The 10,203-nt window shown below is 38.5% G+C and overlaps 1 long non-coding RNA gene across 1 annotated transcript; it reads right to left on the reverse strand.

Moving 5' to 3' along the window:
* Window positions 1-2,306: 2,306 nt before the first annotated feature.
* LOC139117768 (uncharacterized) lies at window positions 2,307-8,203 on the reverse strand. The gene is made up of 3 exons (XR_011548571.1): window positions 7,935-8,203; window positions 5,225-5,322; window positions 2,307-2,751 (listed from the first exon to the last, which is right to left on the reverse strand). It is a non-coding gene; the product is annotated as an uncharacterized lncRNA (long non-coding RNA).
* Between the last annotated feature and the right edge of the window lie 2,000 nt (window positions 8,204-10,203).

Below are 10,203 nucleotides of genomic sequence, written 5' to 3' on the forward strand. Positions count from 1 at the left end.
AAGAGAAAATATGTTGTGCATATATTTTTTATAGGCCCCCCTAACACCAGCAAAACTTTTAGTGCCCCCCCCCCCCCATCACCGGCAACAACATTTTGTGGCCCCCCTCCTCAAAAAAGAAATATTACATAGGTACAAAGTTGTACACATATATATAATCCTTATAACTTTTAATATATGCTTTAGTGAAAACAACATTCTTGCATTCTTGAAATAAATAATAAACAAATAAATATATAAATAATAAACTAACAAAATAACATATGTTCAAGCTTTACTACTTGTAACACCTACAGCTACTTTTCAGTATTGTGTTGTGTTTCCTGTGTACGTATTCTAGTTCTTCCTATAGCATGATGAAATAACCAGTTGAGAACCTAGCCTCTGTATCATTACCAACCATTATTATTGTTGCCAGATGAAGTCAATTTTCAATAATAATATTGCTCATTTTAAACATAACGACTGCATTGTGAGGTTTAAGACTTGGTATTTCATCGTGCTACAAGAAGTTTAACAAGGAACTCCAGCTTCAACAAGGAACAAAAATGCTGAAAAATATTCTTATGTCTGTCATGGTGTAAATAATTTTGATGGCCCACCCTTACCTTCCCTGGAATTTTCATGGCCCACCCCAAGAACACTCATTTTTTTTCGTGGCCCCCATTTTCTCTTCTGCCCCCCCCCGCCGTTAATGTGCTCGTCCCTTAATTTGGCTTTCCTCTCGCTCGCGCCCATAAATAAACGTTAATGGTCAGCGCGGAGTCTGTTATTTCAATTATATTATCAACGAACCCCGAAAAACCGTCAAAATTTACGAAAATTTCCCGTACGAACGACAACGGGGCCCCAGAACCTGTCAGTGAGTAGTGAGCGCGCTGCAAAAATTTTGCAAATCCGGAGATTTTTTTGAAAAAAAGCGTCTAAACTTGGCCCACAAATGCTCCATTTTATTTTGCGGTTGATTATGATCTTTGTACAAATCACAATTTTCGTTTTAGCCGTAAAGTTACTATGTTTACGATATTATTCATATTCACGGGCATGAAACAAACCATTACTGTGTATTTGTGGGCAGTCACGTGGTTCAGCTCGACCAATTAAAACGCAATGGACAGGGCATGGTAATATAATTCCGTTTTCTTTTTAGCACTTTTGGACATGCAAACAGGGATATCAAGGATAGCTGTACTGATGAGTATGTAACTCCCGAAAACCCATGACAGGTTCTGAAATGACCAGAAACGATCTTTGTCTGGGGCCTTAGAGCTGAAAGAGCGAAATGTTTGTATGTACTTATGTACTTAATTTACGAAGCAACTGTTTTCAAAGTTTTTAATTCAAATGACTTACTCTTATTGGCCACTGTCTTAATTTCCTCTTGCACATGCCTATTTGTACCTCCTCTAATTTTTGCAATTATTTCCCATCATTCCAGATGTCCTTAAGCCTTAAAATTCTATTCTTTAACTATTTTTCATAAAAGTGGACACTTTCTTCATTCTTAATATTGTCATTATACCACAAAACTTCATTAAGAAGATTCCGTTTTGATGTTGATAAATTTACTCTTGTAAGTCTAAGTGACTTCCAGGTATTCAACATATTCCCATACACCATTGGGATTCGGTTGTTGTTGACTTTGAAATTGAGATGAAGATAGCGATAATTACTATTCAGTTTATTGTCAAAATTTGCAATGAAATACTTTGATAAGTTGGCCCATTTAGGAGTCCCTTTTTCTGGATTTTTCTTAAATAATTTCGTAAACCACTTTAATTGGAGTGCATTAATTTTTTCTTCAATGTCGACAGCGTTTTTGCCACAGTCATCATATCTTTGAATGAAAATGCCCCTTTTTATAACTTCTCGTTTGCCTCTCCAAATAAAGTTCCATAATTTACTATTTGCTTCATTAATTATTTCTTTAGGTACAAAGTAGAAAGGCTGTCCTGACGAGGACACATGGGGGCGCCCTCGTACGACGGATAGTCTACGGTGCACTCAACCGTTAAAAACGCTGAGTCAGCAGTCCTCTTATTTTGTCTTGAATCAAAATATAGACAAATCACTATTTAATGTAACACACCTTTTAAAAAGTTTTTAGTGAAAGTGCTATGAAAATAACATCATTTACGACAATATATTTTGGCATTTTAGAGAAAATATGGAACTATCTGTGGCTAAACTACGTTGGACGGCCGCTGTCAACTGGGCCCCAGAGGTAAGCTTACTTTTCAAAGAGAGTAACACTACTCTTTTTCACCAATTGTTAGATCCCACCTCATCCCGTGTATATTGCACGTCATATTAAATCTTGTGGCGATCGACGTTGGTGAACAAAATCAAGCAGTCATTCCACCACGTGCACTACTAGAGTTTACGCATGATCCAGGCAACCCCTGGACAGGTGCCAGGACACATAGACGTGGGTTCACTTTACGTGACAAAAAATGCTCTGGGTGCCGGAACAGCTATAAATGCACCGGAACGGAGAGATACACTCTCTACAGTCTTAGGGTCAAAATACAGTTCATGAAGAAAATGTAAAATGAAATCTTGGGCCTCGTCATTCAAAGAACTTGTCGCTAGGATGATTATCTATCCCTCCAGTCAGTGTCTTCACAGTTCTGTTTGTATGAGCTCGGATGTACGTACGGTCAACTGACCTCTTGGCCTTGTACCGAATTTATAGATCGTACGGAATTCATAGATCTGGTTTTACACTGGCCGTTTTTGTCCTGGCTCTGACTGTACTATGGCAAAGGTCAGAGAGAGAGAGAGAGAGAGAGAGAGAGAGAGAGAGAGAGAGAGAGAGAGAGAGAGAGAGAGAGAGATTTCTATGGGAAATACTTTTCTGTTACAACAAAAATATTCAGTAGGCAATGAAACAACCGGCACACGGCAACCGATGGGGCTATTACAGCCTTGTTGTACTGTTTCCAAACAACAGTATACTGCAATTTAAAAATTGGCAGAAACAGAAGCAGCGATCATTCCGAGGATCGTTTCTCCTGTGCATCCAGCGCCATAGCCCCTCCCCTCCTTTGAAACCATTACAGTACGATGTAGGGCATAGCAGGACTGGACCACGTTTTTATGGTGTTTCTTTATTTCAATGAGACCTTTATTGTAATTTTAATCCCGATAGGATTGAGATATCAATATATTATGCACACGATTGGAACTACTGTAGGAGAATATGGTCTTTTAATTGTTCAAATTTATAAAATGTGTTTATAATCGGCATTCTTTAGAGAATCACAGGTATAAAACATAATTTAAAACAATTACAACCACTTTAGTATAGTAGTAATATTCTCATATGCAAACTGTGTGTCATTCAACACGCGGCGCATTTTGCTTTGTGTTTTGGTGTCATCTTCGATGCTAAGTCAATGAACTCGATGCAGAATAAATTTTGTATTGTCTCTGTTGCTGGGCAGCCATAGGTGTTTGCTTGTTGAAGAGAACGCGATAAATTTCACGTGTGCTGACATTTCAATTTGTGAAAGAAATTGTAAGTGTACAGTTTGACATTTTTTTTATGATATCACTTTCAAATTTTAAGGAATAAATGAAGTTTGTGAACATTAATAACCAGGCGACGGACCAGACAAAAGAAATTTGAAGTGATGTCAAAAGCGATTATAGTAATTGCAATGGACTTAGTGCAGCAGAAACTTTTCGATCGTACACACTGAGTGACTGTCAATCACAAATTTGTTAACAAGTCTTGTTATACGTGCATGACCTGATCGTGTGTAGGTGACCCGCTGCATCTGTTTAAATTCACGTACCGCCATAGAGCCAGAGATTCATCTAGTTCCATAGGCTCCTCAGTCTCCGATGATGATGATGATGATGATGATGATGATGATGATGATGATGATGATTAAATATTTAAAAATGAAGAAAAATAAAAATATATTTGGACTCATCATCATCGGCGACTGAGGAACATATGCTAGTTCTACCACTGGCTGGCTCTAAGTAAAGCTAGCTACACGTACCAGTTCCTTTCGTTCATCAGTTCAAGAAATTACTGGACGTATCCCGTACTCAGGCTGCATTGCCCTTTAGCCATCATTCGGTAGAAAACATAGACAACAGATTATGACAAGAAATGTAGATATTTGCATCCCCCTGCAAAGTTAAAGAAAAAATTGTAGAGTTCGTGTTTGTAAATATTGCTCGTTTTCACTCATACCGTTTCGTCCATAATATTGACCGTGACATGTACAAACCCTTCATAAATAATAATTACACATTCCTAAACCAGACGTGGGTCCAATGGAACTACTACATATCCCACCTTCAACAGAATTCAACTGTCCAACTCTTCATAAAATCTTGATTCGCATCCTATTCGAAACTCTCCTATATCTCCAATATACTTCATATCCTTTTGTGACGTCTTTCCCAGATTATTACAGATAATTTGTCCAATTATGCAGTCTCGTTGCCCCTGCTGTTTTCTAATCTACAAATTCCCTGTTTGGCATAGCTAAAAAATGAAAAAAAATATTAGCAATAATGTACCCTCATGATCCCATGATGGATTCAAGCACACTTCAATTGCAATCCATAATGTAATCTGTTTTGCCTCGTACATGTGTTGTGAAACGCTTCCTTTCGCCTTAGGGTCATGGACAGGCATTATTGCGTAATCACGTGTAAATTAATTCTGTTATGCCTACTACAAGCTTAATGACTTTAATGCCAGAACTGGAAAGCTGCAAGATTTTATTAAACAGGAGGATGTAAACGTTTGCCCTATGGATTAGGTACCTGACGGTATTCAGGAAAGGATTTCCATGGATAATGGGAAATCTTGTATTAACTATTTTGGTGGACAACTTTCTGTACTGTGTATTAAGAACAATATATTAACTTTGAATGGTTAACTGTTGGTGATTTAAATGGTTAACCCACTTGAGATAAAAATAATGGATAAAGTACAGTAGATTAATTGTTGTATTGTTGCTAAAAATCTTCTTGATGGTATTCAATATTTTAGAGTATATGATTACACACGTTTTTCTGATCATTGTCCGATTGGTATTTCTATTGCTTTAGATACTTGTTCCTTTTCAGCAGTTGATAGCACTGTTTGTAATCGATGTCCAAGCAGATATATTTGGAATGATGATGCAAAACAACAATTTTTAGAATCTTTGCAGAGTTCATATTTTCAAGCTGAGCTCAGTAATTTTAGTACTACCTGTACCGGTCCTACTTCATGCGATGAGTCTGTTGCTACCTTTGAAGCTATTTTCCACAAAGTTGCTGATTGTTCTTTGAAAAAATTTACACCAAGACCTAGTTCCAAAAAATCGAAATCAAAAACGAAGAAAAATCAACCTTGGTTTGATAATTCTTGTTGTTCAGTACGCACAGAGTTAAGTGAGGCTTGTAAACTTTTAAGTCGTTTCCCTTGTGATCCTTTCATTAGAGGTAGATGCTTTACTTTAAAAAAACATTATAAAATGCTTATCAAGCAAAAGAAGCATATTTACAAAAAGAATTTGCTTGAATATTTAGAGTATTCTCATTCTGAAAGTACGCAGAATCATTGGAAGTTATGGAAAGAAATCATAGGCGATAATGTTACTGACAGAGGTGACGTTTCAATTTCTCAAGAGGAATGGTTTAATCAATATAGAAATTTAGCTGATGGCGGTCATGTTTCTGATAACATTTCTGAACAAGTACGTTCTGATCTACATTGCATGGTGAAGAACGATTATGGTAATGTGTGTCCTGTTCTCAATTGTCCTTTTTCTGAAGTTGAAATCAAAAAAGTCCCCAGGTGCAGATGGTATCTTAAATGAAATGTCGAAATTTGGTGGACAAAGTTTGCGTACTCCACTTTGCTCTTTATTTAATACCATTCTTAGATCCGGTAAGTTTCCCAATTCTTGGAAATCAGCTTTTTAGTTCCTGTTTACAAGTCAGGTGACAAAAATGATCCATCAAATTATCGAGGAATCTCACTTAATAGTTGTCTGGCAAAATTTTTCATATCTGTTCTCAATAGTAGGCTTGAACGATAAGGGAATTTACACTCCATTTCAGTCTGGTTTCAGAGCCAAGAGATCTTAAGCTTTCTGATAATATTTTTGTTTTGAGATCTGCTGTTGATAAGTATATTTATTCTTCGTTTATGAACAAAGCTGATTGCAACTTGAGAAACAAGTATCTTTTTGTTTTATTGATCTTCATAAAGCATTTATAAAGTTTTGAGACCAGGCTTGCTTTTGAAACTTAGGAATTATGGTATCAATGGTGTTGATTAAGTCTATGTATGAAAATGTCAACTATTGTGTTAAATCTAACAATAGCCTCACTGACATGTTTGAATCAAAAAGTGGGAGTTAAACAGGGTGTAATCTGAGCCCTACGTTATTTAACATTTACATAAATGACCTCCCAGGTACTTTTGGCTCCAGTGAGGACAGCCCAATTATATTAGATTCATTTCGCATCAACTGTCTTTCACATGCTGATGATCTGCTGTTGATTTCAGGAACTCCAGTAGGTTTGCAAAGTTGTCTTGATAAATTGCACTGTTATTGTTTGAAGTGGAAGCTTTCTATTAGTACAAAGAAGACAAAAGTCATGGTCTTTAACAAAAGTAACAACTTACTGAAAGGTACATTACTTACCTATGATGGACTTGCCCTTGATGTTGTGAAAGAGTATTGTTATCTTGGTTTGTTGTAACTCCCAATGGCAAATTTTAAGCAAATTTTCAAAGTCCTAAGGTGAAAGCTACTAAGGCTCTGTTTAGTGTTCATAAAGGTAAGCTTATTTCTTATAATGGGAATTTTTCTGTGAAAGTTACTTTAGATATCGATCTTTTTGATCATTTGATTGTCCCTATTTTGACCTATAGACGTGAAATTTGGGGAATGAAGTTAATGATAAGAAGTAATTTCTTAAATGATGTTAGCTTTTCTTTTTACAGATATTTACTGGGAGTTTCGAAATATGAACTTGGTAGATATCCTATATCAAAATTGTCATAGTCAAATGCATGTTAAAATATTGGCATAGTTTAGTTATCAGTGATGACATTCTGTTACGTTCAGGTTTAGCTGTAAAATCATCTTCTGTTAAAAGTGACCCTCTCCCAAGGTAAGCTTATAAAAAATGACTCTCCCCCTTAGACAGTTTCTAAAAAGTGACAGTCCCCAAATTCCCCTGGCCCACCCCCTGTAATTACTGAAGGCTCCCTTAGGTGCCCTATTGCCAAAAATAAAGAAAGAGAAAAGAAAAATAGATGAGCTTGGATCTGCTGATTAAACCAACATTTATCCTAATCTCCCAAATTAGTTCCAATCGTGTTTTATGACATACACACTATATGATATATTATAAAAGCTCGTGTTCCCGCTTATACAAACGGACTATGCGCTGATCCAAACGAAAAGGGAGGTCAGACAGCGGCACATTAGCTAGACCCTCTTCGTCGCTTTCGGCCTTCGTCCCCACTCCGGCCGAAAGCGACGTAAGCTTATAGTCTAGGCTAGCGGTACATATGTGTATAATTTTCGATATAGGCAGTTTTTCCCCGAACCGCTTCTACCTTTATAGCCTAATGGCAAAACCATAAGGGCGCGAATAGCAATAGAATAGGGCAATGTATATCTGCGGCCTTGCCCTTCACGTACGTCTAGTCTGTGCCTAGCCCTGCGTACGCGTGCTGTGTGTTCCCCGCGTTATACGGCCTGCCACCACACCACGACCAACGCCCAGTGACAGCACTGCTGTGAACACAGGCCAGATTTTAAATTGAGGACAGCATGCGTCACGAATAAGCTGGGCTACGCGATACAATACAAATGAAAGAATCCGTTTGGAAGCAAGGCAACAATACACACATAAGATTCTGGGCATACAACCTGCACTATCACTGGTATTACCCTTACCTCGAGTAATAATGGTGTGTGGAGTGTTGCCACAAACACTGAAACCATAAGCTACTTTGGTTGCTCCATGCTGAAACAGAGTCGACGTCGTGCAATTCTATTTCTAGAGCCAAGCCTAGCAGTACGATCATATAGGCCTGTTACATGGTGGGTCTACTTCCTGCACACCGAGGACAACATGTTATTTGATTTGTGAAATAACAAATGGCAGCCTGTTTTCCCTTCCTAGCATTGCGTATGGCTTCAGACTAACTCTTATAGGTTCTCAAAGTGCAGGCACGGAGGTACCGTACCTCCCAAAGTATAAGTGGGTGTAATTAATGAATGGGGTTCCCATTAATTTGTGTTGAAGTACACGCCCACTTAGTTTCTGTTATTGGCCTTTTTTCTCGAGGTCCAGGGTAAAGCGTAAGAACGCGTACGACATCACAATTTTATTCAATGTGCTGATATTCACAGAACACAAGTAGGAGACAGGTAACTCGTGTTCATAATCCCGCGAGGGCGCAGTTCTTTGGAGTGGAATGGCTTTCTTCAAACAACTCGTTATTTCACACACTGTGTGAACTGTCCATCATGGCCGCACCAAAAACCAAACAAAACAACTGCGCTGGGGACGAGTAAAAACTTGTCCGCTGTTGCAATTTTTTATTTTCCACGTTCGAATGAGCATGTTCCCCAAAAAGTGCTCTGTTTGAGTAGTTACCACCATCAACTCTGTTCATTACGTTGTCCGTAGTAAAGTCAAACGCGCGGTTCTGTCTTGAAACTAAACGCTGCAACAAGGTGTGTTCGGATCAAACGCTTGGGTGCGACGCGCCGACAAGGTGTAACATATATTTTCCTTTAGTAGGGCACCCTAACTCGGTTGCATTAATAGCAAAACAAGCGTTACAAGGGAATTCGCCACCCGGCAGAAGTACAACACAACAGGCATGTCTCAGCGTTGCAGAATAAATATGTCATACTGTTACAATTTCCCGAAAAATTCGAGAAAATGTGTCACCACTGAGCTGTCTTTTAAGCAAAAGAAGCCAACATTCAATACGATTAAAGTCAAACGGAAGTTCTTTTGTCCATCTTCAACATTTCCGGATTTTACCTGCTGTTCAATATACGTCCATCACTTTTTTTTGGTGGAAATGTCACAGTATATGAGAATCAAAAGTCAGAATCTGATTTCAATTTTTAAACTCAAAACAGATAATCCATAAATCGTACCAGTGATTACATTTCTGGAACTCTGTTTTGGTCAGGGAACGGATTTCTAGTAACCTAAATAGTCTCTGTGACCTCTCGGTGTAATGGCCTTGGAGCTATTGTGGATATGCAAATTTACTATCGCGGGGGTTTAAAAGATGGATTCATCCGCAAGTGGAAAACGCCCTTATCATCGATGAGAGGGAACGTTGCGTTTCCGTTCAATTTGCCGAACAAAATATCTGTACCCCTACATATAACTGTAGAACATACTAAAATGTGAGAATATTAAAGGTGTTTCCTTTATACTAAAACAATGCCTTCCAAAATAAGAGGGGATACGGGACTATTTTTTCCAGGGTGTTTACTCGCGGGAGGTCAAGGCGAAGTTAGGCTTTTCAAGATGGCGGCCGTGTCGTTGTTGGATATTGGTTCGATGGTTAGTTTCTATATCTAAATTTACCCGACAGACGAGAAATTATTGAGCATATGATTTGTTTGACCGAGTGAGAGTAATATCTTCTTATATGAGTGAATTTTGCGGAAAATTTCAATCCCTGCCGTTGAATATATTACCAGAGGAAGATTCGTCGGAGCGGGCTGTGTGGAGACCTGCTAATTAGCTCTTGATTATAGCCTCTTTCTTGTTGTGTCGATGCAGTATTTGGGAAGCCAGGGATCGTCGTAAAATCGCTGCAGTGCTGGTGTCAAGTCTGTGCGGGTCAGCGTAGTTGTATTTTATGTATGAAGAGAGGAGCCTGTCGACGTATCAACCTATCGTGTGTTTCGCGGCAGCGTATTGTAGAGTTGATTTCCACATTTTGGGAGCCATATTCGAACCGAGTATCCATCTTTTTAGCTGGATCGTTTCATTTTTAGTGGCTTTCGGCAACACGGCGGTTTTCTACTATGCTTCTGCATCGTACGGAAATATAATCGAATCCTGGAAATTTAGAGTAGGATGTCAGGTAAGTTTAAATTTTCTGGTGCATGAAGTATTCACAACGGCCAGACCGCCCGCCGGTCGGCTGTTTAAAAATAGCGTGTGTGAAAACTGTTTTAGCAACAC

This window comes from Ptychodera flava, chromosome 18 (genome assembly GCF_041260155.1).
Source record: "Ptychodera flava strain L36383 chromosome 18, AS_Pfla_20210202, whole genome shotgun sequence".
In the NCBI taxonomy this organism is placed as follows: Eukaryota; Metazoa; Hemichordata; class Enteropneusta; family Ptychoderidae; genus Ptychodera; species Ptychodera flava.